The sequence below is a fragment of the Lolium perenne genome, chromosome 6, assembly GCF_019359855.2.
Source record: "Lolium perenne isolate Kyuss_39 chromosome 6, Kyuss_2.0, whole genome shotgun sequence".
Taxonomy (NCBI): Eukaryota; Viridiplantae; Streptophyta; class Magnoliopsida; order Poales; family Poaceae; genus Lolium; species Lolium perenne.
The window spans coordinates 627,369-634,854 of record NC_067249.2 but is presented as its reverse complement, the minus strand read 5'-3'; the positions used below and the strand labels follow the sequence as shown (position 1 = coordinate 634,854).

Here is a 7,486-nt window from a genome sequence, read left to right as displayed (position 1 = left end):
GGCCGCGGCTGCTCACCATGAGAAATGGAAGGCGGATATCAAGGCGAAAAAAGAGCCTGAGCCCAAGCCGGTATTCACTGAGAAGCAAAAGAAGTGGGCTAAGGATTTTTTGACGACACCGTCCCAAATCCAGTAGAATCTGCCAGACGACTATGGACGTGAATTTCGTAGGCAAGTAGCAATATTGGCAGAGAAGGAGAAGAAAGCCTTGGAGGAGAAGAAAGAAGCAAGTAAAAAATGCGGGAAACAAGTTTCCCAGCTCGGGGAACAGAAAAAACAATCGATCCCCCGCTCATAGTGGAAGCCGGTACTTCCCTTACGGCGTCCTTCAGAGCCGATATGGATAAGGACATGAAACTATTGGACCCCGCTATCCTAGCAAATGCTACAAAGACATGCAATGATCAGAATAAAGGCCAAAAAAGAGCGGCTAAGTTCGGTATGACTCTTCGTGCATTGTTAGGCCTTGAGGATGGGCCAGTAAGTGAGGTAGCATTTACATATGTGCGGAATGGGCCTCTCGTCGAGCCTGCGCAGGAAGCAAGTCTACCAACACAAATGCGAGGCCTGCTACGCTGGTACAAGAATTTCATAAAAAATAAGGCGCCCGACGAAGAATATATTTATACGAAAGTTAGAGAGAAGCACCACTTCAAAGAGTACTGTGTACAAGTTCATATGAGTGAATTGTTCCAGTTGTTCAATCTGCGGGAGCTCGACAAATCTATCCTGAGTTGCTACGTTCTGTAAGTGAATTATTTCTATAATTAAATCTCTACATCATCTCGTTCATTGCCTGCACTATATTGTCCTAACTATATTCTTGTGTACGCTATTATGCAGAATGAAGCTTGGGGAATGCAGAAAAAAGAACATCCTTGATGTTGGGTTCATTGACCCACATATCATTAATGAATATGTGTTAGAAAAACACCCCCAAGACGTGGAGAAAGACCTGTACGAGTTTCTTACAAAGCAGGAACTCAAAAGTGAAATTCTATTTCCTTACCTTTTTGGGTGAGTGTTTCTGTCTTGTGCATATTCTCTTTTGTTTACTCCATGTTATGTTTAATCGATGAGTACTTATGCATGACTGTGCATGTAACGTGTGTCCGCAGGTTCCACTGGATTCTGCTAATAATTCAGTTTGATAGCTCCAAAGTTCTCGTCATGGACTCTCTGAATATGGAACCAAAGCATTGGATCGGCATAAGATTAATGCTGCAAAAGTAATTATTTTCAATCATTTGCGCACTATATCGGCATCTTTCCTTCATTTCCTGATATCAAGTAACTAATAACTCCCTTGTTCATTTAATTTCTTTGCCCTGTAGGGTTTGGAAACGGTTCAAAGAAGACATAACCGGTGAATTCAAAGATGAGCTAACATTTAGAAGGTTAGCTAATGTGTATACTCAGCCACCGGGGAGCAATCTATGTGGATACTATATTTGTGAGTTCATCCGGGGACACACCTCTGAGCGGAGGGCTCAGGATATCAACTTGCGGAGGAATGACTTGCGGAAGAAGCTTAATCCAGAAGCTCGCTTCCGACCAATTCAAGAGGAATTGGCGGGATTTTTGATGAGGGAAGTCCTCCATCCTACTGGAGAACACTATTACAAGGACTAAGAATCGTCTGCTGCCGTAAATTGTATATGGAAACTTGTTTGAAGTTGTATATGGTCACCCGAGATTGAATATTATATATTCCTCTTGAATTCTTCTTGTTTGAAATTTCAAACTTGTTTGAAATTGTACATTCATATGCATCAACGTGTAACGTGTATATAGTAGCGTAGAATATGTGTACTGAAACTTCTTTGAAATTAAAATAAAAAACAAAATAAAATATAAAGAAATAAAACACAACAAAAAGAAACCAGATTTAGGGGGGTAAAAACCCTAAACCTGCGGAGACCTTTAGTCCCGGTTGGTCTGGCTAACCGCGACTAAAGGTCCTCCGCCCCGACGGACGCCTGCCGCCCACGTGGATGAGCCTTTAGTCGCGGTTCGTAAGCAACCGCGACTAAAGGGGGGGCCTTTAGTCTCGCATAATTAGTCCTGGTTGCGCAACCGGGACTAAAGCCTGTTACCAACCGGGACTAAAGCCCCTTTTTTCTACCAGTGGACATGGACCGGCATGCAAGCAAACACGGATGGCCTCAAGGTAGCGATATTGCGTTTTTTATGTCGACTTTTTTGTTGTTGTGAGTGAATATGAACGTAATTATTAATATACAAAACATAAATTTATGAAATGTACCATTGGAAAAATATGTTGGGTGCAAAATAAACAGCTGAAGTGTAAATCTGGCTTCATCATCACCAGATTGAGCACACAAACATATACACATATGAGGCAGGAAATGATATAGAAGCTCACCATGCCATACCTTACGTGCCGCAATTACTAGATCACCAGCTGCCGGCAGGCTCATGCGCCATAGATCACAGGCTGGGTGGGCAGACAATGATATAAATAGGATGCCCGTGATATAAAATTTCCCCTTCTGTATAAGTGGATCTCGCTAGTGAATCTGTGAAGACATGTACATATGAAGTCGGCATTCGATTAATACACGTGAAAATATATCAGACATCACTAATTACAGAATAATAATTCGGATGTGCCCAAAGAAAAGAAATAACAAAATAATAAAGCTGTAACCTTCTTCCTTCATATGAGCAGATGCACAAAATGGAATTAATTTGATATTCAATGGAGGGGAAGATGTGGAGCAGTCAGTGGTTCAATACAATGATAAGTATACCCTGTTTCTTCCATGCCCAACAAGGCAACAACGTGGAAAACATATTCGAGAAGGGACTATCTGGATCAACGACCGAGAAAGGAATATCCGGATCAATGACATGATTTCCCCAGCATGCCGATGGCTAGCTGCACAATGAAACGGAAAACACATCATGCACCTCACATCTTCCAATCATACAAAGAGCCATTAAATTTTATTAACAGAACAGACTTTCACCAAAAGAGCAAGACCTACTGGTACCAACCACAGCTGCCACTGCCAGCTTAGTGTGACTGTTAAAGCGAACTTGACAAGGAAATCAATAATAAGAACATGCATATAGAGGAACAATCTTACAACAGTAACATAATCATCTTTAGCTGTGGAACATGAAATTTATATTAGTGTTTTTTCTTTACCTGAAGTACAAATGTTCCGCCAGAATGACCATGAAGAGGTGATTCCCTGTAACAACCTTAATATATTCAGGTCATATAGTTTCCTAGCATTGAACTCATTAATCACATGATATGTTTACCCAATTACATGAATTGTATTTATTTCTGATTTATGTTAGATAAAAGATAGTGACTCAGTTGATAAAGAATCATTGGGTTGAATATGAGAGCATTTTTCATTACGTCCACATAGAACCTAGTTGATTATGCCCAGTAGCACTAGATTGGAGATATGATTGCAGCCAACAAATTAAAAAAGATGCATAATTACTTAAATAAGATGCATAATTACTTATCTCAATATTCATTTTACAGCATAAAGTAATTACGTCGAGTAAAATTTAACAATTACAAAGCAAAGATGATGCACAATTTTAGAAAAAATTGTCACTTAATCAACCAAATTGGCAGAAATGGGGTTGTGCTGAGGAGTACCAGGGGCGAAGAAAGAAGTACCGTTCGCCGGCTGTGGTCAACTAATATCAGTAAACATGCACATGATTGAAAAAAGTAAATTACATCTCCAAGGAGCCTCCCAACACAGTTTGGATGACTTAAATCAGTAACACTAAATACGGGGTAGTGCTAATGCATGCCATAGAATAACTAAATACAACACTAAACTGTGTATATTGGTGACTTAAACACAACCATCAGTAATTAAGGTGCCCTACTTGATGAGCTACTCGCTGGGCAATTGCAAAATATACTCCATATAAGTTATAAGATGGATCATCCAAAAGCTAGATCAACTCAAATCAAGATGGTGTGACAATGCAGTACATGAACAACGATTTTTTCTTCAAGATATTCTTCCGACATATTACACTGGTCTGATTATAAACACACGGAACATACAAGATATACACTTAAACTGGCACGAGGTATAAAAATACTGAAGTTGTGGATTCACCTTTAGGCTTCAGCTCTTGTTCTCCTAATTCTGATAGTAGCACCTTATTGTCTCTCCTATACTGTTGGACATGTTCCTCTTGGCTGATGTTTAGAAGTTTGCCTTGAACCTGTTTGTTTTGGCCTCCCATACACTGTTGGTGCTGCAGCCGTGCAAGGTGTTGCCCTGCCTCTTTCTTCCCAAGCAACAAATATTCAGGACATTGGTAGTGTATCACGAGTTGCATTTGTTAGCTCAAAAAATGTCATGCCAAATTATTTGATGAATTTTCGTCAGTACATTGCGTAATAAAGCAATTATATCCTTATATCTACACATGTTTTGGTGCACATGCAATCATATGAAATAAGAGAAAGAAGTACCAATTCAGATTTGGAACACATATATAGCGAGCAATGTCAAGATGGGCAGGAAACAATCAGAAGTGTGTCAGTATCACCTGATCTAAGGAGAGCAAGAGATGAAACCACACCAACGTCGTTGGTCACAGCTCAGGTGCTCACTGCCAGAAGAAGCCTCCGTAGGTCTTCGCCAGCACCACGCCTGGATGGGAGAGAAACAGAGTTTGTAGAATAACAGAGAACGATTTAAGCCAAATATTCTGAAGAAGAAACAGAGGATCTACCGTGAACGTTCAACGTACACTGACATCAAAAACCACCAGAGAGCTCCGCCCGTAGCAGTGCCGATAAGAACTGCCGCTCACCACAATGGCGATGCCACCCAGCGCTGCCAGGCTACACGCCGTCGCCATGAAAAGACCCACAGTAAGGCTGAGGCCGCCCGCCGCTCGTCAAGATGCAGATGCCACCTGCAGCACCGCACGCCACTCACCATGATGCCGATGCAGCCCACATACATGGCCCGTCGCGCTGCCCAACCACGAAGCCGATGCCGTCGCATCTAGGACACCCGCTCTGCCTGACCAGGATGCCGCAAGACCCCGCACCGAGATTGACGCCGATTCAACCGGCCAACCACAACGCTGCCGAGGACACGGTCGGCAGAGTCCAGCCGCTGCTCGCCGCCACTCAGCCGCTCGACGCCGGACGCACACCCGCCGCCGCCGCGTCTGGATTCGACTTCGAACCGCTCGCCGCCGGACAGACTAACCCAGGACAAAAAACGGTGCGGCTGGGTAGTGGACTGGTGGGCTAGCTCCCAAATCACACGAGGCCACAACCGTGAGTTAGAAAAGAAACCGCCGAGGTAAAAGAAAAAAAGCACAATTACAACGGGTGGTATGGTGCGGAACATCACACCAACCAGCTTAGAGGCAATCGTGTGCGGTACCGGCTAACACGACCGACCCGGGTGTAGAATAGCTTAGGGTGTGGATTTTCTACAATGGAGGGTAGCTACCCTGCACTTTAGGGCCATCCATTCTGATCTCCAGATTCGTGCCGAATTCCCTTCATGCCACCACTTATTGACCATGTTAGTGTCACTAAACACCCTAGTATCTGCTAGTTGTTGTTTAGGGCATGCACCAAAAGTATGCATGGAATCTTTGCAATTGGATAAAGTGAGGAGAGAGAGAAGAATCTTTGTTAGGGAAAAGAAATTATCACGTGAGAGAATGCTAATTGTTTTTATACCCCACCACTCCCTCTAAATCAACCATTCATTTAATGTTTTCCTTTGAAATATTAAACTCATACATATTTGGAATGCAAAGTTTGATTTATAAATTGTTTGACCTTTCGAACTCCACGTAAAAATACATTTCAAACAAGACTAATACTATAATCTGTTGAATCTTTTCTCGATGAGATGATTCTAATTTTGCAGTGTTGCTTTGGCCATCTTATGTTAGCTATTTGGAAACCTTTATTTTTATGGGATTTGTAAAAGAAATACCTAGAGACAAGCCCACACTAGAGCTCTAGCACTCCATATACTAGTGGGAAAAAGTAACCGAGCTGGCGAAAAAGGATTCCGATCATTACAGTCGATATCAGCGATCTACAAACCACCTTGATGTTATGGTGAATCATGCATGTAGTCAAAAAAAGACAAGAAAAAAACTATGCTCAACCGTAAGAAAATTAAAAGTCATCAATTATTTAATGGAGAGTAAAAAATAAGGCTGCACTTTGCTCAGACGTACATACGGTGCACCTCCAGGTATTGATAAAGGAAGAAAAAAATAGAGAGCAGTTTGCTTTCTCCTCTACCGATTCCACCTGATCGTTTCTTACTTTCTAATAGAAGTATATCTGCGGTTTCTTTTCTTTTTTCGCTGGAAAAGTGCCTTTCTTTAGCACTATTTTCATGTGTGTTTTCTTTACTAGTTAATTACAGTGATAATTTTAGATCGTACAGAAAACAAGATACTCTCTTTGGTTTAATTTTTTTTAAAAAATAGATCTATCTAGACATATTTTACCATAGAAAGTAACAAAAAATAGTCATCAGTAGGCAGCGAGCTCAAGGGTCGAATGCTTCTTTCCTGTGTAAAGTTAGCTTCATACTTTGGTGTGGCTGGATGAGCTCGTGGCAGATAGGAAAGCTACGATGGATTGACCTTTGAGTCACCCAAGGGACACTAGTGTATGGCTGGATGAGCTCTTTCCTTTATTACACTTTTTAGTATGGATTTTTTAGCATAGAATCTGGATCCAGCTTTTTATAGCAGGGAAGAATCTCCAGCTATATTTTCTAGCATACATACGATTTTGGTCAGCACGGTTCTGCGGCTCTGCCAGCTCCGAGTCGACACTACTAAATGGAATCGTAGAGCGTATTAGCTATTGATTACATTTGTTGATGTTCTCGCTAATCAGTCTGTTGTTTGACCAGAGCGAATCTCCTAGGTAGCATCCAACGGTGATAATAGGAAGCTCAATTGGGGCACCATGGTGCCCAGGCACCATACATCATGACCGTACAATTACATCGTGGGTGCCAGATTGCATCATAGGTGTATAAAGGAGAGAAAATCACTTTCCAAATATCAACAGGAGAGAGAATGCACTTTCCAATTATCAGAAACAGAGATAAATCACTTCCCAGTTTGCTGCGCAGGTTTCCTTTTATGATTCGTGGTGCCCAGGATATATATATATATATATAGAAAAGCTTTTCTATTTTGTGTCTCCATGGTGGTTGCAATCATCACGGTTGATGCTGCTTTGAGATTCCCATTATGGGTTGGTCCAAACTTTCCCACTATACTTTTCTCTATTTAGTGGAGGTGTTTGAGATTTCCTCTTTAGACCGAGTTAGGACCCGTTTTCTGCAGTGGCCAACGCTAGGCCTGCCCCCTTTCATAGCGCTCTGCCCGAGAATCCCTCTCCAGAGTCTCGTGAGAGCTTCGCTTGAGTGCCCAGTTAGCGAAAGTTTCGGCACCCATCTCT

The 7,486-nt window shown here is 42.0% G+C and overlaps 1 long non-coding RNA gene across 3 annotated transcripts; it reads right to left on the bottom strand.

Moving 5' to 3' along the window:
• Window positions 1-440: 440 nt before the first annotated feature.
• LOC127309067 (uncharacterized) lies at window positions 441-5,240 on the bottom strand. Of its 3 annotated transcripts, none has more exons than XR_007856950.2 (6): window positions 4,753-5,240; window positions 4,128-4,670; window positions 3,176-3,221; window positions 2,672-2,902; window positions 2,397-2,540; window positions 441-1,179 (listed from the first exon to the last, which is right to left on the bottom strand). It is a non-coding gene; the product is annotated as an uncharacterized lncRNA (long non-coding RNA). The 3 variants fall into 3 exon arrangements; XR_011746357.1 differs by having other exon boundaries at window positions 2,775-2,902; XR_011746356.1 differs by lacking the exons at window positions 441-1,179; window positions 2,397-2,540 and having other exon boundaries at window positions 2,694-2,902; window positions 4,771-5,240.
• Window positions 5,241-7,486: the final 2,246 nt, after the last annotated feature.